General features: G+C 41.9%; 1 protein-coding gene across 1 annotated transcript in view; it reads left to right on the top strand.

The window, feature by feature from the left end:
- The window catches only part of TLK2 (tousled-like kinase 2), a 152,083-nt gene that overhangs the window by 28,177 nt on the left and 101,050 nt on the right, over positions 1-22,856 (top strand). The window lies entirely within an intron of this gene.

The following is a 22,856-nucleotide window of genomic DNA, read 5'->3' as shown; positions in this document are numbered from 1 at the left end:
TCACTGCAACCTCTTCCTCCTGGGTTCAAGCAATTCTCCTTTCTCAGCCTCCCGAGTAGCTGTAATTACAGGTGTGCACCACCACACCCAGCTAATTTTTTGTATTTTTAATACAGGTTTTGCCATTTTGATCTCGAACTCCTGACCTCAAGTTCTCCACCCGCCTTGGCCTCCCAAAGTGTTGGCGTGAGCCACTGGGCCCAGCCAAGCCCTGTCTTTTTGAATACTGTATTATTATTTGGTAGCTGATTTTAGAAGAGGATTTTTCTAGAGATGATTAGAATATTTTATGTGGGGAAAAGTGAGGTAGGACCTGTATGTCTTGCTTGATACTGGAGCAAAAGTTAAAAGGTCTCAACTCTTGATCAGCTATTTTCTTTGGTTTATTTGTTTGTTTGAGACATGTTCTCTCTCTGTCACCCAGGTTGGAGTGCAGTGGCGCAGTCATGGCTCTCTGCAGCCTCAACCTCCAGGGGCTCAAGAGACCCTCCCACCTCAGCCTCCCTGAGTAGCTGGGACCGCAGGCATGCGCCACTATCCCCAGCTAATTTTTGTATTTTTCGTAAAGACGAGGTTGGCCGGGCATGATGACTCATGCCTGTAATCCCAGCACTTTGGGAGGCTGAGGCGGGTGGATCACCCAAGGTCAGGAGTTGGAGACCAGCCTGGCGACCATGGTAAAACGCTGTGTCTACTAATAACACAAAAATTAGCCAGGCTTGTTGGCGTGCGCTTGTTGTCCCAGCTACTCGGGAGGCTGAGATAGAGGAATCGCTTGAACCCAGGAGGTGGAGGTTGCAGTGAGCTGAGATTGAGTTGCTACACTCCAGGCTGGGTGACAGAGTAAGACTCCATCTTACAAAAAAAAAAAAGACGGTGTTTTGCCATGTTGCCCAGCCTGGTCTTGAACTCCTTGGTTCAAGTGATTCGCCCGCCTCAGCTTCCCAGAGCGTTGGGATTACAGGTGTTAGGCACCGTGCCAGCCTATTTTTTACCTACTGATAGTACTCAGTAAGGAAAACAAAGAGAAAATTGTTACATACTCTGGATGAGAACTGAAGGAGCCATTTGTTGTATAGAATTATTTGTTGGCCAGGCAAGGTGGCTCACGCCTGTAATCCTAGCACTTTGTGAGGCCGAGGTGGGCAGATTGCCTGAGCTAGGAGTTTGAGACCAGCCTGGGCAACATGGTAAAACCCTGTCTCTACTAAAAATACAAAAAATTAGCCGGGCATGGTGGCATGTGCCTGTAATCCCAGCTACTCGGGAGGCTGAGGCACGAGAATTGCTTGAACCTGGGAGGCAGAGGTTGCAGTGAGCTAAGACCGTGCAACTGCATTCCAGCCTGGGTGACAGAGCAAGACTCTGTCTAAAAAAAAAAAGAATTATTTCTTGTGAAAAATTTATTTTACCAAGTTCTCCAAAGTTTTCTTTATTTCTAAAATAAAAGATTAGAACAAAATTCTTATTATGGGCCTTTCTTACAGAACGTTTTAGAGTGCCATTTGCTATAATGGGATCCTGCTTTTACTAGCAAACCTTTTATTACAATGAATTTCCTAGATCGGGCCTTTGTTATTGTGATTTTATTTTTCAAAGAGGTGAGGGTCTCCCTATGTTGCCCAAGCTGGAGTGCAGTGGCTCTTTGCAGTTATGATCATAGTTTACTGTAGCCTTAAACTCCTGGGCTCAAGTGATCCTCCCGCCTCAGCCTCCCAAATAGGGAAGACTACAAGTGTGTACCACCACATCTGGATAATTATATCTTTATATTTAAAAGAATGGAAAAAGATACTGTATAAACAGTATCACTAAGTATAAAAAAGCCAAGTATAAACACTAAGTATAAAAAAGCTAGAGTGATTTTATTAGACAAAGGAGACCTCAGAACAAGAAAAATATTGCTAGGGGTAATAAAGCACAATTCATCAAGAAAGGAGGATCAATTTTTTGAGAAGACACAGCGGTCCTAAATGTATATGCATCCAGTAACAGAGTGGAAGCAAAAACTGACAGTTGAAAGGAGAAATAGACAAATCCACAATTACATTTGGAAATTATAACATCTCCCTCAATAACTGATAGAACAAGCAGGCACAAAATCAGTAAGGTTATAGAAGATTTGGACAATACTCTCAATGGACTATACTTAATTGACATTTATAGAACACTCTGCCCACATTCTTTTGAAGTGCACATGGAACATTTACCAAAATAGACCATATGCTGGGCTGCAAAACACATTTCAACAAATTTAAAAGGATTGAAATGTAGTGTCTACTCTGAGTACAATGGAATTAAACTAGAAATGAAAAAGATATCTGGAAAATCTCCAAATATTTGAAAGTGAAATAACATACTTCAAAATAACCTTTGGGTCAAAGAATTCGCAAAAGAAATTAGAAAATATTCATAACTAAATGAAAATGAAAACAATATATCAAAATTTGTGGGATACTAGAAAATATTTGTAACTAAATGAAAATGAAAACACAGTATATCAAAATTTGTGGGATACAGCTAATACAGTGCTTTAGAAGGAAACTTCAGCTTTAAAAGAAAGGTCTAAAATCAGTGACCTAACATTCTGCCGTAATAGAAAGAGAAATCTAAATAGAAGAGAAATAATATGAGAGCTAAAGTAAATGAGATAGAAAACAAGGCCAGGTGGCTCACTCCTGTAATCCCAGTACTCTGGTTGGGCAAGGTGGACTTGAGTCTGAGAGTCTGAGACCAGCCTGGGTAATATAGCAAAATACAAAAATACTGAAACACAAAAATACTGGAGGAAAAAGAAAAGAAAAAAAGAAGAATGCAAATCTGAATAACCCCATATTTATTACAGAAATTGGATTAAAAGTCTTCCCACAAGGCCAGGCATGGTAACTCATGGCTGTGGTCCCAGCACTTTGGGAGGCCAAGGAGGATCACTTGAGCCCAGGAGTTTGAGACCAGCCTGGGCAAATAGCAAGACTCATCTCTACAAAAAATATAAATAAATAAAAATTAGTCAGGTGTGGTGGTGCACGCCTGTGGTCCCAGCTGCTTGAGAGACTGAGGTGGGAGGATTGCCTGAACCCAGGAGGTTGAGGCTGGAATGCAGTGGCTCAATCACTGTCACAAACAAACCATCAAAGTCTTTCTAAAAAGAAGAATCCAGACCTACATGGCTTTATTGGTAAATTCTATCAAATGTTTAAGGAAAAAATAATACAATTTTTTTTCTTTTTTTTTTTTCAAATTTCACAAGACATTTTTGAGGCCAGCATTACCTTGATACCAAACCAGACCAAGACATTAGGAAAAAAGAAAACTGTAGCTCAGTATCCCTCAATATATATGCAGAAACGATTAACAAGATATTAGAAAATTGAATCTAGCAGTGATAAAAACACAACTAATTGGATTATCCCAGTTGCAAAGTTGATTTAGCGTTAGAAGTCATTGTAATTCACCATATTAATAGAATAAAGGAGAAAAGCTAAGTGGTTTTGTAATAGTTACCTAAAAAGCATTTGACAAACTTCAATGATATTTGTGATAAAAGCTCTCAGCTAACTAAGGAATAGAAGGGAACTTCTTTAATCTGATGAAAGGCATTTATGAAAAATGTGTAAGTAACATGATAGTTAGGATGAAAGAGTGAATGCTTTCTATATAATACTCCAAACAAGTCAATGATAATTGTTTTCACAACCTCTATTAAACATGTGCCAAAGGTCCTAGCCAATGAAATAAGGCAAGTAAAAGGAATAATCTTACAGATTACGAAGTAAAACTGTTTATTCTTTAGATGTCATGATTGTGCACATAGAAAACCCTAAGTAAGCTATAAAAAAGCTACTAGAATTTAAGTTTAGCTAGAATACAAGTCAATTTGCAAGATCTAGTTGTATTTCTCATACTAGCAATGAACAATTGGCAGTTGAAATAAAAACAAACAAAAAAAGCAAATCGTTTATAATACCATCAAATAATGTGCAATGTTAAAACATTCCCCAAGAACAGAAGAAATTATTTTGTGTTCTTTCATAGATGAAGGCATTCAGGTGCAAAGGATTAAAGAACATTAATTTGTTCATAAGCATGTCATTATAAACATCTATGTAGTAGATACTGTGTTAGGGATATAGTAGTGAATAAAAACATTGACCCGTGCCCTCATAGAATTTATAATCTAATGGAAATTGAAGGGAGAAATAAATTTAGGGCCTCAGTTTCCGGCTTTGGCTTAACATTTTTTATCTACATGAGTGGTTCAAAGCTTTTACTTTTTAGTTATATCTTTTTTTTTTTGAGACGGGGTCTCACTGTGTCACTTAGGCTAGAGTGCTGTTGCACGATCTCACCTCACTGCAACCTCTGCCTCCCGTGTTCAGGTGATTCTCATGCCTCAGCCACCCTAGTAGCTGGGATTATGGGCATGTGCCACGATGTCCAGCTGACTTTTGTGTTTTTAGTAGAGATGGGGTTTCGACATGTTGGCCAGGCTGCTCTTAAACTCCTGGTCTTATGTGATCCACCCACCTCAGCCTCCCAAAGTGCTGGCATTACAGGCATGAGCCACCGCACCTGACCTGGTTATATATTTTATCTATCTAATTTTTTTTTTTTTTGAGACGGAGTTTTGCTCTTGTTGCCCAGGCTGGAGTGCAGTGGCATGATCTCAGCTCACCACAACCTCCACTTCCCGGGTTCGAGCGATTCTCCTGCCTCAGCCTCCTGAGTAGCTGGGATTACAGGCATGCACCACCACACCTGGCTAATTTTTGTATTTTTAGTAGAGACAGGGTTTCACCATGTTGGCCAGGCTGGTCTCAAACTCCTGACCTCAGGTGATCTGCCCTCCTCGGCCTCCCATAGTGCTGGGATTACAGGCGTGAGCCAGCGTGCCCGGCCAGTTATATCTTAAATATTGTGACTTGTTGAATAATTTGGCCCCTATGAGTGGCAAGTTATTTTGTCGTAGTATATGCTTGGTAGTTCGCAGGGTAGTTGAAACTGGTCAGTTGGTTAAAATTTCATGTTAAGGATGGTCCATGCAGGACTCCCATACAGGGGAAAAGAAGTAACTAATAATCTTCATTGAGCACCAGCTGTATTTCAGGCACTGTATTACCCTCATCCCTAACATATAGTACTATTTAATCCTTGAAACATCCATAAGGTAGGTGGTTTTTCTTTTTGAAATCCACAGATTTCAAGAAGAGCTAATATAACTTCAGTGATTTGCCCAGTTTTATACAGTGGTTCAGAGATTTAGTCCCATACCTATTTGACTTTAAACTATCAGGACTAGCTGTTCTCTGTTAGTCATACCCTTGGACCATCCCATGCGTTCCTAGTCGAGAGGAAGTGCAAGTAAATGAGATTAATTTTTTAGGCAGGGCATGGTGGCTCATGCCTATAATCTCTGCACTTTGGGAGGCCGAGGTGGGTGGATCTCTTGAGCCCAGGAGTTTGAGACCAGCCTAGGACCCCACCTCCACAAAAAAATTAAATTAAAAAAAAAACTGGACATGGCGGCATGAACCTGTAGTCTCAGCTACTCAGGGGGCTGAGGTGGGAGGATTGCTTGAGCCTGGGAGGTTGAGGCTGCCAGCGAGCTGTGATCGCACCACTGCACTGAGCCTGGGCGAAGCGTGAGACCTTACCTGGAAAAAAAAAAATTATAGTGCTAATTTTGAATCTATTGTATTTTTATGTTTATATTTATTTATTTATTATTTTGAGACTGAGTCTCACTCTGTCGCCCAGGCTGGAGTATAGTGGCGTGATCTTGGCTTACTGCAACCTCCGCCTCGCAGGTTCAAGTGATTCTTCTTCCTTAGCCACCCAAATAGCTGGGACTACAGGTGTGCGCCATCATGCCTGGCTAATTTTGGAAGTCTTAGTAGAGACGGGATTTTGCTCTGTTGCCCAGGTCTTGAGCTCCTGACCTAAAGTGATCCACTTGACTCAGCCTCCCCAAGTGTTGGAATTACAGGTGTGAGCCACTCTACCTGGCCGTGATTTTATTTTAAAAGTATGTCACTCACAAGAAAAAACACTGTCAGGATTTCTTGTGGTACACCTCACAGCTGATATGTCAAAGTGCCAGTTTTATTTCTTAGTTTAAAATTTTGTTTTAGAGGCAGGATCTTGCTCTGTTGCCCAGACTGAAGTGCAGTGGTGCGATCATGGCTCACTGTTGCCTCAAACTCCTGGACTTAAGTGGTCCTCACAACTCAGCCTTCCAAGAAGTGAAGACTACGGTCATGCACTACCATACCCAGCTTTTTCTTTCTTTCTTTTTTTTTTTTTTTTGTTTTTTTTTGGTAGAGACCGGGTCTTACCACGTTGCTCAAGCTGTCTTGAAGTCCTGGCCTCAAGTGGTCCTCCCACCTTAGCCTCCCAAAGTGTTGGGATTACAGGCGTGAGCCACCATGTGCGGCTCAAGACACCAGTTTTTTTTCTATTTATTTATTTATTTTTTATTTTTGAGACACCATTTTAAAAATGCTTTTACTACACTTTGTTTTCAATGTTTTTTTGAGACACAGTCTTGCTATGTCACCCAGAATGTTGGGTGGGATGTTGACTCCTGCATCTTGTTGTTATACCAATTCCAGGCTGGAGTGCAGTGGCGCGATCGAGGCTCAGTGCAACCTCTATCTCTTGGGCTCTATCGATCTACCTACCTCAGCCTCCTTAGTAGCTGGGACTACAGGTGCACGCCATCTTGCCTGGCTAATTATTATTATTATTTTTTCTGGAAATGGGGTTTTGCCACGTTGCTCAGGCTGGTCTCAAACTCCTGGGCTCAAGTGATCCTCCCGCCTCGACCTCCCACAGTGCTGGGATTACAGGTGTGAGCCTCTGGACCCAGCCAATACGCTTTAATCCAAGTCTGTGTCTATTTAAATTGCAAGTTAGTTTAACTCGGAGCCACGAGCCTGTGCCTTGGAAATATGTACTTTAGAGTCATAGGTAACAGTTATCTGGCTGAGAGTCTATGTGTGGGTTATACCAAATGTACTGCCATCATTTGATTATAGGTTAGTAGTGTAATTTTTGAAATTGGCAGGTCACAGATGAGATTGCCATGCCTTAGTGGAAAACTCTTCCAACTGTCTTCTCCAGACAGATAGGTAGAACCTGGAACCAGTGCTAGGATGTGTGTGTATGTAGGAGGTAGTCATTGGTTATACAAACTTAAAGTTACTATCTTAACTTCTGGGCCTTGAAGGAAGGCCATTTTAGTGATGTCTGCCACAGTCAAGAGCCAGAACTGGAATATTGACTCCTGCGTCTTACTATACCAGTTCCAGGAGGAATTTTGTTACACAGTTTCTGCTGGAGATGGCAGTCGGATTTTTTTTTTTCTTTTTTTTCCTCATATGTGAAGTAATAGTCTCTTCACAGCAGAAAAAGCCACAAACCTAAACTTGTCACTGAATTTTCTTCGAGGTTACATACCTCTTGGGTATTTTAAATCTAGATTATGTTGATTTTTATATTTTTGTTCTCATTTTTCTATTTCTTTGTTTTCTTTACTGTGAATGTGCTACAGGATTTTGTACAGAGCTTCTAGTTTCTGTCTGTAATTTGAATACTGAATTTGTAGTATTTTAACCGATAAAAGAGAAATTTTTAGCCTAAGGAGAAAGCTAAAAACATAGATTATAGGCCCCATAATGAAATATATAGTAGTTGCATATGGCTAGTGCTTCTATGTGTATTGGAAGCATACTATTTTCTCTTAGGATTTGTTTTTTCTTTAATGATTAATTTTCAGTTATATAAGGAATGTTTGCATAGTTTTATAATAATGAGAACTGTAATAGCTCATTTTCCACTAAGCAGATGATTTTGGGATCTACCAGATAGATGTTGATACATACAGACCTAATTTGGATCATTATTCTTTAAAGAATCATCCTGTAAACACATTTATTTACAGTGTTTTGTCACTTATTAAAAGTGGGGTTTTTTTTTTTTTGGCCGGGCGCAGTGAGTCACACCTGTAATCCCAGCACTTAGGGAGGCTGAGGCAGGTAGATCACTTGAGGTCAGGAGTTTGAGACCAGCCTGGCCAACATGGTGAAACCCTGTCTGTACCAAACATACAAAAATTAGCTGGGCGTAGTGGCGCCCACCTGTAATCCCAGCTACTCAGGAGGCTGAGGCAGGAGAATCGCTTGAAACAGGGAGGCAGAGGTTGCAGAGAGCCAAGATCGTGCCATTGCACTCCAGCCTGGGCGACAAAGCAAGACTGTCTCAAAGAACTTTGTCTTGATGGTATATGATGATATTTTTGTTCGTTTACTACTACACAGAATCATTCATTTAAAATCACAGTATTTTTGGTCAAAGTTAAATGGAAGTAAAAAATTGACCTCATTATTTTATCTCTACCACCCAAACATGTTTGCTACTCTTTTTTTTTTTTTTTTTGGAGACAGGTTCTGGCTCTGTCCCCCAGGCCAGAGTGCAGTGGTGCAACCTCAGCTCCCCGCAACCTCAACCTCCCCAGGCTCAAGCCATCCTCCCACCTCTACCTCCTGAGTTGCTGGGACTACAGATGTGCACCAGCATGCCTGGCTAATTTCTTTATTTTTGATAAAGGTGGGGTTTTGCGATGTTGCCCAGGTTGGTCTCAAACTCCTGGCCTCAAGCAGTCCTCCTGCTTCAGCCTCCCAAAATCCTGGGATTACAGGTGTGAGCCACCTCGCCTGGCTTTTTAATTGATTAATTAATTTTTATTTATTTTATTTTATTTTTATTTTTCAATAGAGATGAGGTGTTGCTGTGTTGACCACGATGGTCTCAAACTCCTGTCCTCAAGCCATCCTCCTGCCTCAGCCTCCCAGAGTGCTAGGATTACAGACATAAGCCACTGCCCAGCGGCAGTTTTAAAATAAGTCAGGTTTCTTTTGTTCTTTTAAAAATTTTTTCTTGAGATGGGGTTTTGTTGAAGATGATTTTTGTGAGTTAAAAGGGTATAGTGCTCTCTGCCAGATTGAAAGTAACGTGGGGATTTTGCCAATTGTTGTCTGTTTTAATCATGCACTCCGAAACGCGAAATAACCACAGCATGGGTTCAGGGACCCACTGAAAGGTGAACCTGAGCTAAAACTCCACTGATCACCTGCCCTCCACTAAATCCTCTTCTGACTGGTGGACCACAGTGACAGTTGGGTCTTCTGGAATTAGTGCTAGTTCAGAGCCAGTGTCTAGTTGATAATCCTTTTCCCCAATACATAGCCATCCTGATAAGAGGCCATAGGTCCTTTTGTGGATGTCTAGGAGAAAAATTAATGGTATCGTAGAAATTTTTGTCTGTGTAGTAGTGTCATCCTCATGGAAACTTGACCTTCTCTTCATTCAGTGGGTTCTAGATCTGTAAACTGCAATCTGGGAATGGATTGAGCATCTGTGATTTTCATTTTTATGATTAAAGTTAAACTTTTGACCAGGCACGGTGGCTCATGCCTGTAATCCCTGCACTTTGGGAGGCCAAGGCGGACGGATCATGAGGTCAGGAGTTCGAGACCAGCCTGGCCAATATGGTGAAACACCATCTCTACTAAAAATATAAAAAAATTAGCTGGATGTGGTGGTGCGCACCTGTAGTCCCAGCTACTCGGGAGGTTGAGGCAGGAGAATTGCTTAAACCCAGGAGGCGGAGGATGCAGTGAGCCGAGATCATGCCACCGCACTCCAACCTGGGTGACAGAGTAAGATTCCGTCTCAAAAAAAAAAAAAAAAACAACGCCGGGCGCGGTGGCTCCTGCCTGTAATCCCAGCACTTTGGGAGGCCAAGGTGGGCAGATCACCTGAGGTCAGGAGTTCAAGACCAGCCCAGCCAACATGGAGAAACCCTGTCTCTACTAAAAAATACAAAATTAGCCAGGCATGGTGGCGCATGCCTGTAATCCCAGCTACTCAGGAGGCTGAGGCAGGAGAATCTCTTGAATCTGGGAGGTGGAGGTTGTGGTGAGCCAAGATCGTGCCATTACACTCCAGCCTGGGCAAAAAGAGTGAAACTCCGTCTCAAAAAAAAAAAAAAAGGTTAAACTTTTTTCACTTGACCTAGAACTCTTCTGTTTATACACATCAAGTAAGAAAACAACCTAACAGATTTCACATCTGTTTCACTTCTAGGAATGTTGTAAGGTCTCTGGGAGTCAGACTATTTTGATTGTTATTTTGACTCTGGTATGATGTGAAAAGGTAGTACTACTAATGACTAAAATAAAAGGCATAGAGACACTTGGTTTTTAAAATGGCATTATCTTCTTTACTGGAGTATGGGGCAGTTTGACTTTGTTGGCAGCTGTGCTTCTTCATACCTAGGCAGGCTTAACTTTTGTCTTCTGTTCTCAGTTGAAAGCTGCCAATTTGGTCTAAGGAGGAAATGAAAACTTTAGAAACTCAGCAAATGTTGACATTTAAACTTTTACAGGAGTGAAAGATTAACCTTTGGCCTCTATTCTACAAGTTTTTCTTAGTTTATATGAGCCTCCTTCGTGGTGCTGAAGGACTGGTGTCAACATTTGCATCTTAACCTCAGTGTTCATAGATTTATAATTTACCCACAGAATTTTCTCTAGGCTTATAACTAAAGTATTTTTTAATATCCCCCTCCGAAAAAAAAGTACATTTTAAGTATATTAGAAACATGTTTTACTTTATTTTTGCAAACTGTACTCTTGTGAGAACAAGAAACTTGACTCTTGTTCGTCTTCTAAACTGTCTATTTGATTTTTTTACTTAGAAAATTATCAGAAGGAGACGGGGGAGGCAGTTTAAATGTTGTCATAAACAGTAGAGCTTTTATGGAGAGATCTTATCAAAATTAGTTTTGATTTAACATATCAGACTAGTTAATTTAAAAAATTTGCTAGTTTTTTTTTTTTTTTTTTTTGAGTCTGTGGGTGGCTCTTTTAAAGGATAATTTTTCCTCCCAAGTGACATGGATATTAGTAAGCATTCTCCCAGATAGCTATTATATAGCAAAATGACAAGTAACAGATTATTTTACTAAGAAAATAAGGTAAAATGCCACATAGTTAAACTTAAATAATGTGGACAAAGAAGCATTTAATGTACCAGAGTATGAATTTACCATTCAATTTATGGTTTTAGGAGATCTAGAAAAGAGGAGGAAAAAACAATAAATATGCAAGAAGAAATAAATACATTGCAAAACAGAAGAATGGGAAATAATCAAGAGTTGGAAAATTAGGAAACAAAAGGCAAAATGAAGGAGAGTACATCGGATATAACAAAAGGTACTGAGGACTTACAAAAAGAAAATACTGGAAGTGAATGTTGTTAGTTATATGAAAGTCTCAATGAATAAATAATTTCAAAGACACTAGGAATTAGTACTGACGAAATAAGACATAAAAATCAGAACAGGGGCTGGGCGCGGTGGCTCATGCCTGTAATCGCAGCACTTTGGAAGGCCGAGGGCAGGCGGATCCAGCTAAGTCAGGAGCTTGAGACCAGCCTGGGCAGCATGGTAAAAACCCTGTCTTTACTAAAAATACAAAAATTTGTGCTGAGGCACAAGAATCGCTTGAACCTGGGAAGTGGAGGTTGCAGTGAGCCGAGATCGCACCACTGTACTCCAGCCTGGGCAATAATAGAGTGAGACTCCATCTCAGCAACAACAACAAAAAAACCAAAACCAGAATAGACTCCTGTAACCAAGAAAAAAATTGAGGTGATTGTAAAACTACTTCCTCCTCTCCCCCATACTGCCTTAAGGGGGCAAAAGTCCACTCTGTAGGTATTGGTGATTTCTCCTTTTATTTTATTTATTTATTTTTTTATTTTTTGAGACAGGATCTTGCTCTGTCACCCAGGCTGGAGTGCAGTGGTACAAACATGGTTCACTGCAGCCTCGACCTCCTGGGCTCAGGCAGTTCCCCTACCTCAGCCCTCCCAAGTAGCTGGGACCACAGTCATGGGCCACCACACCCAGGTAATTTTCTAATTTTTTGTAGAGATGGGATCTTGCTGTGCTGCCCAAGATGGTCTGGAACCCTTGGGGTCAAGTAATCTTCCCTCCTCAGCCTCCCAAATTGTTGAGATTATATATGTGAGCCACCACTCCTGGTCTCTCCTAACCTTTTAAGAAGCAGATATTTCTCATGTTGAATAATAAGATAGAAGTAAACAACTGACAGCAAAATGACAAACATGAAAAAGTAGAAGTATAACCTAATCTCATTTATGAATGTATAGATGTTTAAATTCAAATAAAAATGCTAGCAAATGGCCACAGCAGATTATTCCTTTGTTTTGTTTCAAGTAGTTTATCCTAGGAATGTCAGACATGTTCAGTGTTTAAAAACTCATTAATATGTCTAGAGTCAGTGCTGTGGTTTGAATGTGTCCCCTCCAAAATTCAGGTGTTGCCAGTGTATTAAGAGGTGATTAGGTAAAGACAGCTTCTCCTCTCATGAATGGGACTAGGTATCCTTTTAAAGGCTTAATGGCGTAACCTTTTCTGTTTTTACACCTTGCCATGTGAGGACAGTATCCATTCCCTCTTGCCCTTCTGCCTTCTACTTTGTGAGGATGAAGGAATTCCTTCCCTCTGGAGGACACAGTGTTCAAGGCACCATCTTGGAAGCAGAGCCTGGACCCTCACCAGACACCTAACCTGCTGGTGCCTTGACATTGTACTTCCCAGCCTCCAGAACTGTGAGAAATTAAATTTCTGTTTTTCATAAATTACCCAGTCTGCTGGGTGCAGTGGTTCATGCCTGTAATCCCAGCACTTTGGGAGGTGGAGGCGAGCGTAGTGCTTGAGCCTGAGTTCGAGACCAGCCTGGGCAAAGTGGTGAAACCCCCCTCTCTACAAAAACACAAAAATTAGCCAGACGTGGTGGCGCATGCCTGTAATCCCAGCTACTTGGGAGGCTGAGGCCAGAGGATTGCTTGAGCCCAGAGATCAAGACTGCAGCGAGCCAGGATTGGAATACTGCATTCCAGCCTGGGTGACAGAGCGAGACCCTGTCTCCAAAAAAAATTACCCAGTCTCAGGCATTCTGTCGTAACAGCACCTATAGTGTAAGTATGGCTTAATGGTGAGGAGTACTTTTTCTGAACCAGATAGCCTTGGTTCAGATCTTGACTTTGCTTCCTAATGGCTGTGTGACCTTGAATGAGTTTATTGATCTTCTCTTACGCTTTCCTCATCTGTAAGTGAGTAATAAGAGCAGCTACCTCACAAGGTAGGGCAGCCATAACAGATACCAGAGTGTGTGGCTTAAACAACAGAAATTTATTTTCTTATAGTTCTGGAGGCTAGAAGTGCAATAGCAAGGTGTCAGCAGGTTTGGTTTCTTCTGAGGCCTTTCTCCTTGGCTTGCAGATGTCTGCCTCCTTCCTGTGGCCTCATATTGTAGTCCCTCTGTGTGCATACATGTCTGTGCGTGCTCACTTGCTCTGTCTCACTCTTTGTCCTGATCTCCTTTCATAAGAATACCAGTTTTATTGGATTTACGCTTCTATCTCCAAATACACTAAAGTACTGGAGATTAGAGCTTCAACATAGGAATTTTGGGAGGACATAGTTCAGCTCATAACAGGTTGTTATGAGGATTAAATGTCCTGATATACCTGGCCCTAGCAAATGCTACCTAAGTGTTTATTATTTTTTTATTATTACTTTACAGTAATAAGTAATACATAATATATAATATTACTTTACAGTAATAAGTAATACATAAAAAGCCAAACACTTCAGAAAAATCTTTTTATTTCAGAGTAATTAATTAGAGATTGGCAGGGAGTTGTACAAAATGTATAGGAAGGTTCTGTTCATGCACCCTGCATCTCTCCTCCTGTAGAATTCTAGTACATTATTAAAACCAAAACATTGACATTGATACAATCCATAGGACTAATTCAGATTTGAAGTTATACATGAATCATTTGTGTGTGTGTGTGTGTGTGTGTGTATTACACTTCTAGGCAATTTTATCACATGTGTAGCTTGTTGTAAAACTGCAGTCAAGATGCAGAACTACTTCATCACAAGGCTGTTTCCTGCTACACCTTTGTAGCCACACCCACCCACTCTCCTTTGAAACCTTAATCCTTGACAACTACAAACCTATTTTCCTGTATAATTTCATTATTTCAAGAATATAGTATATATAAATGGAGTCACAAAGTACACAACCTTTTATTTTGAGACAGAGTCTCTCCCTGTCACTCAGACTGGAATGCAGTGGTGCGATCTCAGCTCATTGTGGTCTCTGCCTCCTAGGTTCAAGCTGAGATCCTCCCATCTCAGCCTCCAGAGCAGCTGGGACTACAGGTGCGCACCACCACGCTAGCTAATTTTTAAATTTTTTTGTGGAGACAGGGTCTCACTATATTGGCCAGGCTGGTCTTGACATCCTGGGTTCAAGCAGTCTTCCTGCCTTGGTCTTCCAAAGTGCTAGGATTACAGGTGTGAGCCACTGCACCCAGCCTACAGCTTTTTGAGATTGGCTTTTTTCACTCAGCATAATTTCCTTGAAGTTCCAAGATTTTGCATGTATAAATAGGCCATTCCTTTTTATTTCTGTGTAGTGTTCCATGGTGTGGATATAGTACACTTGGCTTAACCATTGCCTCCACAAGGACATTTGGTTTGTTTCCAGTTTTTGGCTATTATGAATAAAGCTACTATGAACATTCTTATAGAGGTTTTTACACCAACATGTTTTTCTTTCTCTGGAATAAATGTTCAAGAGTGCAATTGCTGGGTCAAATGATAAGTTTTAGTGTTTTTTTTTTTTTTTAATTTTTTTAATTTATTTTTTTTGAGACGGAGTCTTCCTCTGTCACCCAGACTGGAGTGCAGTAGCACGATCTCAGCTCACTGCAAGCTCCGCCTCCCGGGTTCACGCCATTCTCCTGCTTCAGCCTCCCGAGTAGCTGGGACTACAAGCGCCCGCCACCACGCCCGGCTAATTTTTTGTTTTTTAGTAGAGACGGGGTTTCACTGTGTTAGCCAGGATGGTCTCAATCCCCTGACCTCACGATCCGCCCGCCTTGGCCTCCCAAAGTGCTGGGATTATGGATGTGAGCCACCGCACCTGGTGGCATTTTTAGCTTTAAAAGAAACCGTCAAACAAAAAAGGCTTTACCTTTTTACATTCTCACCAGCAATATATGTAAATGATTCAGTTTCTCTACATCCTTGACAGCGTTTAGTGTTGTTGCTATTTTTTATTTTAACCATTCTTATAGGTGTGTAATGAAATCTCATTGTGGTTTAAACTTTTATTTCGCTAAAGGCTAATATGTTGAACATCTTTTCTTGTGCTCATTAACCATCTTTTTTTTTTTTGAGACGGAGTCTTGTTCTGTCTCCCAGGCTGGAGTGCAGTGGCGCGATCGCAGTTCACTGCAAGCTCCGCCTCCCAGGTTTATGCCATTCTCCTGCCTCAGCCTCCCGAGTAGCTGGTACTACAGGCGCCTGCCACCTCGCCTGGCTAGTTTTTTGTATTTTTTAGTAGAGACGGGGTTTCACTGTGTTAGGCAGGATGGTCTCGATCTCCTGACCTAGTGATCTGCCCGTCTCGGCCTCCCAAAGTGCTGGGATTACAGGCTTGAGCCACCACGCCCGGCCTCATTAACCTTCTTTACATCACTCCCCCCCTTTTTTTTTTTTTTTTTTTTTTGAGATGGAGTTTCGCTCTTATTGCTCAGGCTGGAGTACAAATGGCATGGTCTTGGCTCGCTGCAACCTCTGCCTCCCGGGTTCAAGCAATTTTCCTGCCTCAGCCTCCCAAGTAGCTGGGATTACAGGCATGCACCATCATGCCCGGCTAATTTTGTATTTTTTAGTAGAGATGGGGTTTCTCCTTGTTGGTCAGGCTGGTCTCGAACTCCCGATCTCAGGTAATCCGCCTGCCTCAGCCTCCCAAAGTGTTGGTGAGTCACCGCCCCTGGCCTGCATCCTCTTTAGTAAAATGTCTGTTCATATTTTTTGCCAGTTTTCTAATTGGAATTCTTTAGATAGTCTAATCTCAAGTTCTTTGGTAGATGTATGGCTTGAAAATATTTTCTTCCAGTCAGTAATTTGTTTCTTCATCCTGTTTACAGGGTCTTACTCTGTACTTTTGATGAGGTTCCATTTATCAATGTTTCCTTTTGTGGATTAGAGCTTTTGCTGTCAAGTCTAGGAACTGTTGGCTTAGTTCTAGGTTGTAGAGATTTTTCTCCCCTTTTTTCCTAGCAGTTTTATGTTTTATATTTAAGTTCTTGATCTATTTTGTTTTTTCTCTTTTAAAATTTTATTTATTTATTTATCTATTTATTGTTATTATTATTATTATTTGAGACGAAGTTTTGCTCTCGTTGCCCGGGCTGGAGTGCAATGGTGTGATCTCAGCTCAGTGCAACCTCTGCCTCTCAGGTTCAAGCGATTCTCCTGCCTCAGCCTACCAAGTTGCTGGGATTACAGGCACCCGCTGCCATGCCCGGCTAATTTTTTGTATTTTTAGTAGAGATGAGGTTTCACCACGTTGGCCAGGCTGGTCTCGAACACCAGACCTCAGGTGATCCACCTGCCTCGGCCTTCCAAAGTGCTGGGATTACAGGCGTGAGCCACTGCACCGGCCGAGTTAATATTTTATAAGATGTAAGCAAGGTTTGTTTGTTTGTTTGTTTGTTTTTGCCTATGCATCTAGTTGTTCCAGTAGCATTTATTTAAAAGTCTCTTTTTTTCAATTTATGTAATTTATTAAATTGCCTTTTTTTTTTTTTTTTTTTTAAAGAGACAGGGTTTTACTATGTTGTCCAGGCTGGAGTGCAGTGGTGTGATCATAATTCACTGTAACCTTGCACTTGCACTCCTGAGCTCCCGCCTCAGCCTTCTGAGTAGCTAGGAGCTAGGACTACAGACAGTGCCACCATGGCTGGCTAATTTTTTCATGTTTTTGTACAGATCAGATCTCACTTTGTTGCCCAGGCTGGTCTCAAACTCCTGGGCTCAAGTGATCCTCAAGCGAGTGATCCTCAGATGATCCTCCCGCCTCATGCTCTCAAAGTGTTGGGATCACAGGGGTGCACCCTATTAAATTGCTTTTGTGCTTTTGTAAAAAATCAGTTGAATATATTTTTGTGAGTTTTTTGTTTGTTTGTTTTGTTTTGTTTTTTGAGACGGAATCTCGCTCTGTCACCCAGGCTAGAGTGCAGTGGTGTGATCTTGGTTCACTGCAACCTCCACCTCCCGAGTTCAAGCAGTTCTCTGCCTCAGCTTCCAGAGTAGCTGGGATTACAGGCACCCGCCACCACATCCAGCTAATTTTTTATATTTTTAGTAGAGACAGAGTTTCACCATCTTGGTCAGGCTGGTCTTAAACTCCTGACCTCGTGATCCACCCGCCTCGGCCACCCGAAGTGCTGGGATTACAGGCATGAGCCATCTCGCCTGGCCTTTTTTTTTTTTTTTTTTGAGACGGAGTTTTGCTCTTGTTGCCAAGGCTGGAGTACAGTGGTGTGATGTCAGCTCACTGCAACCTCCGCCTCCTGGTTTCAAGCGATTCTTCTGCCTCAGCCTCCTGAGTAGCTGGGATTACAGGTTCCCGGCACCATGCCCAGCTAATTTTTGTATTTTTAATAGAGATGGGGTTTCACCATGTTGGCCAAGCTGGTCTCGAACTCCTGACCTCATGATCCGCCCCCCTCAGCCTCCCAAAGTACTGGGATTACAGGCGTGAGCCCACTGCGTCCGGCCAAGGGTCTGTTTTTATAAGCTGTGAGGATTAAATGTACTAACATAGAATGTCTTGCCTGTAAAGTGCTACATAATGTCAGCTTTTGAGGATTGTGTTTTAAAAAAGTGCTACGTAAGTGTTAGTTATTATTGTTATTACTTTACAACACAGCAAATAAATAATAATTTTTTTTTTTGAGACAGAGTCTCGTTCTGTTGCCCAGTCTGGAGTGCAGTGGTGCAATCTCAGCTCATTGCAACCTCCACCTCCTGGGTTCAAGCGATTCTTCTGCCTTAGCCTCCCAAGTATCTGGGACTACAGGTGTGTGCTACCACACCTGGCTAATTTTTGTATTTTTAGTAGATATGGGGGTTTCACCATGTTGACCAGGCTGGTCTCGAACTCCTGACCTCAAATGATCCACCACCTCAGCTGCCCAAAGTTCTGGGCTTACAGGTGTGAGCCACCATGCCCAGTCAATAATAATTAAAAAAAAAAAAAAAAATTGGATAAACTCAGTAGTTATTCCTACTTTGTAATTTTAAAAACAATACAGTTTCAAAAACTTTTTACTTGTGGTAAAATACACGTAACATAAAATTTACTATCTTAACCTTTTTTTTTTTTTTTTTTTCTTTTTAAGATGGAGTTTCGTTCTTGTTGCCCAGATTGGAGTGCAATGGTGCTATCTTGCCTCACTGCAACCTCCGCCTCCTGGGTTCAAACCATTCTCCTGTCTCAGCCTCCTGAGTAGCTGAGATTACAAGCGCCCACCACCACACCCGGCTAATTTTTGTATTTTTAATAGAGATGGGGTTTCGCCATATTGGCCAGGCTTGTTTCAAACTCCTGGCCTCAGGTGATCCACCTGCCTTGGCCTCCCAAAGTGCTGGGATTACATGCGTAAGGCACCGCGCCCGGCCCTGAGCCACCGCTCCCGGCCCACCATCTTAACCATTTTTAAGTGCACAGTTCAGTAGTAAATACATTCACGTTGTTTGCAGCCAATCTCCAGAACTTTTTTAACCTCAGAAATTGAAAACTAAAATGCCCATTAAACAACTCCTCATATCTACCTTCCCCCCCAGTCCCTGGCAGCTACCGTTCTACTTTGTCTCTATGAATTTGACTATTATAGGTGCCTCATCTAAGTGTAATCACAAAGTATTTGTCTTCTTGTGAGTGGCTTATTCACTTAGCATAATGCTCTCAGGGTTTATCCATGTTGTAGAATGTAGAATTTCATGTATACACCACATTTTTTATTCATTCATTTGTTGATGGGTATTTGAGTTGCTTCCACCTTTTGGCTATTGTGAATAATACTGCTGTGAACATGGTTGCATAGCTATCTCTTTGAGGCCCTGCTTTCAACTGTTTTGGGTATATTCCCAGAAATGGAATTGTTGTATCATACGGTAATTCTGTTTTGGAGGAACTGCCATAGTTTTCCATAGTGGCTACACCATTTTACATTCCCATCAACAGTGTACAAGTATTCTAGTTACTCCACATCCTCACCAATACTTGTTATTTTGTGGGGTTGGTTGGTTTTTTGTTTTCTTGGTAGTGGCCACCTCAATGGATGTGAGGTGATGTCTTGTTGTGAGTTGCAGTTTCCTGAAATTAGTGACTTTGAGCATCTTTTCATGTGGTCGTTGGCCATTTTTATATCTTTGGAGAAATATCTGTTCAAGTCCTTTGCCCATTTTTTTATTGGGTTGTTATTTTGTTGTTGTTGAGTTGTAGCAGTTATTCATATATTTGGGTTATTAATGCCTTACCATATATATAAATTGCAATTATTTTCTCCCATTCCATGGGTTTCCTTTTTATTCTGTTGATTATGTCGTTTAATGCACAGAGGTTTTAAATTTGATGCCTATTTTATGTATTTTTACTGTTTTTATCCCTATTTTTGGTGTCACATTCGAGAAATCGTTGCTAAATTCAACGCTATAACACTTTCTCCCTGTTTTCTTCCTTTTTTTCTTCTTTTTGAGACGGAGTCTTTGTAGCCCAGGCTGGAGTTCTGTGGCATAATCTCAGCTCACTGCAACCTCCTCCTGCCGGGTTCAAGTGATTCTCCTGCCTCAGCCTCCCGAGTAGCTGGAATTACAGGCGCCTGCCACCACACCCAGCTAATTTTTGTATTTTTTGTAGAGACCGGGTTTCACCACGTTGGCCAGGCTGGTCTCAAACTCCTGACCTCAGGTGATCTGCTCACCTCGGCCTCCCAAAGTGCTGGAATTACAGGTGTGAGCCTTCGCACCCGGCATGTAGTAAGTTTTGAAATCAAGAAGTGTGGGACCTCCAACTTTGTTCTTTTTCAAGATTGTTTTGTCCGTTTGGGGTCTTAGCACATTTATGCTTAGTGTTTCATTATTGGGTTGCTAAGCTTGTGGGAGTTATTTATATTCTACTGCTCAAGGTCATCACCAAGGTCTGAGTTTTCACAGAAAAAATTTGCAACCTCGGGCATAAATGGGTTAATACAGTTTTTAATGGTAAAGCTTTAGAGGTGTTACCATGAAAATGAAGAACGGAAAAATGTTTTTTATGATTATTGTTTCGTGTTTTATTCAGTGCAGTAAAATGTAAAACAGATAAGAGGTATAAGTTATAGAAAGGAAGATAAAACCTTGTTATTTACAAATGCTATGATTTTGTACCTAAACAATTAAACCGAAAGGAACAAACTGGGCTGGGCGCAGTGGCTTATGGCTATAATCCCAGCACTTAGGGAGGCTGAGCTGGACGGATCACTTGAAGGCAGGAGTTCCAGACCAGCCTGGCCAACATGGTGAAACCCCTTTTCTACTAAAAATACAAAAAAATTAGCCAGGCGTGGTGGTGTGTGCTTGTAATCCCAGCTACTTGGGAGGCTGAGGCGGGAGAATTGCTTGAACTCAGGAGGCAGGGGTTGCAGTGAGCTGAGATCACACCTTTGCACTCCAGCCTGGGCTACAGAGCGAAACTCTATCTGCAAAAAAAAAGGAAAGGAGAAGACTGAAAATGATTATGAAGATTAAAAACCATGAAAATTGATAATTTCTGTATATCAGCAGTAACATAAAAATAGGAAAAAATTGCTTTTCAAATTAAGTGATAAACATGTTCTTATTTTACTCATAATTGTTTTGTTTTGAGACAACGATCTTGGCTGTGTCACCCAGGCTGGAGTGCAGTGTGCAGTGGTGTGATCTTGGCTCACTGCAACCTCTGCTTCACGGGCTCATGTGATCTGCCCACCTCAGCCTCCATGTAGCTGGGACCACAGGTGCACACCACCATGCCTGGCTAATTTTTTGTATTTTGGGTAGAAATGGGGTTTCACCATGTTGGCCAGGCTGGTCTCGAACTCCTGAGCTCAAGGGATCCACCCACCTTGGCCTCCCAGAGTGCTGGGATTATAGGAGTGAGCCACTGCTCCCAGCCTGTTTTGAGTTAATTTTTATGTGGATGTGAAGCAAGGGTACAACTTCATTGTTTTGCCTGTGGCTATCTACTCCTGGCACCATTTGCTGAAAAGACTATTCTTTCCCTCATTGAATTGTGTTGGCACCCTTGTCAAAAATCATTTGACCACAATTATGGATTTATTCCTGGACTCTCAATTCTATTCCACTGATCTAACCTTATGCTAGTACTGTACTGTCTTGATTACTGTGGCTTTGTTTTAGGTGGTGAAGTATGAGTCTTCCTACTTTTTCAGAATTGGTTCCTAGCAATTCCATATGCATGTTAGAATTTGCCTACTAATTTCTACAAAGAAGTCAGCTGGGGCCTGGTGTGGTGGCTCACGCCTGTAATCCCAGCACTTTGGGAGGTGGAGGTGGGTGGATCACCTGAGGTCAGGAGTTCGAGACCAGCCTGGCCAACATGGCGAAACAATAATACATTATTATTGTTTATACTATAGAATTATTTCTTCCTCTTGATGCTACTGTATATGGAATTTTTTCTTCATTTTCAGATTGTTCATTGCAAGTATTAAAAAATGGATTTTTGTCTATCAATCTTGTATTCTACAGCCTTGCTGAACTAGTCATTAGTTATAAAAGGAAGGCTCCTGGTGGCTGTTTTATGCCCTGGGTCTCTCCTACAAACTAGCCAGTCTGCAATCTAGGCTGTATCTTCTTTACATCCTCTTTCCACTTGCCTAGTACCACAACCCCCATTGTTTTTGGGAACACCCTTAGACTGAAACTTGTCACACTCCTGTAAGTGAAGTTAGGTCCTTTGAGATACTCTGTGTTCCTGTTTCTTCCCTTAGGCAAAATATCTGAGCCAGTGTTCTAGTGGTAGAGGTGGGGGCAATGGCAAGCTTTTCTGTGAATGCTACCCCAGCTCTAGGAGGGTGTGGGGCAGGTCAGCAGCCTGGGGTCCTCTTGGCTTGTCTCTCCTGTTGTGGAACCACTGTCCCATGAGCTGGGGAAAAGGGTCTTTGGGTTCCCAGTATTCTCAGTGTGTCATGCCTATGAAAGGGCCCCTTTTCCACAAGCAGGGATTGAGCAGAAGAAGGGAGCCCCTGCCTCTGATGGTACTTGCCCGAGACTTAGCCTTAGCAACAGAAGTCAGGGCAGGATGAGAAATGCTGAAGTTGCATCCCTCCCAGGAATAAAGAGAGCCCTCGGGGCTTAGTGCACTGCTCACACCTGTAATCCTAGTACTGTGGGAGACTGAGGCAGGCAAATCACTTGAGGCCAGGGTTCGAGCCCCTCCTGGCAAATATGGTAAAACCCCATCTCTTGGGCCAGGCACGGTGGCTCACACCTGTAATCCCAGCACTTTGGGAGGCCGAGGCGGGCAGATCACGAGGTCAGGAGATAGAGACCATCCTGGCTAATATGGTGAAATCCCATCTCTACTAAACAAAATAAAAAAATTAGCTGGGCATGGTGGGGGGCGCCCGTAGTCCCAGCTACTCGGGATGCTGAGGCAGGAGAATGGCGTGAACCCAGAAGGCGGAGCTTGCAGTGAGCTGAGATTGTGCCACTGCATTCCAGCCTAGGCGACAGTGTGAAACTCCATCTCAAAAAAAACAAACAAACAAACAAAAAAAACCATCTCTACTGAAAATACAAAAATTAGCTGATTTTGTGGTGGCGTGTACCTGTAATCCCAGCTACTCGGGAG

This window comes from Mandrillus leucophaeus, unplaced genomic scaffold (assembly GCF_000951045.1).
Source record: "Mandrillus leucophaeus isolate KB7577 unplaced genomic scaffold, Mleu.le_1.0 Scaffold747, whole genome shotgun sequence".
Lineage (NCBI taxonomy): Eukaryota > Metazoa > Chordata > Mammalia > Primates > Cercopithecidae > Mandrillus > Mandrillus leucophaeus.
Note: the sequence above shows the minus strand (reverse complement) of the source record. Positions and strands in the feature narration are given on the sequence as shown.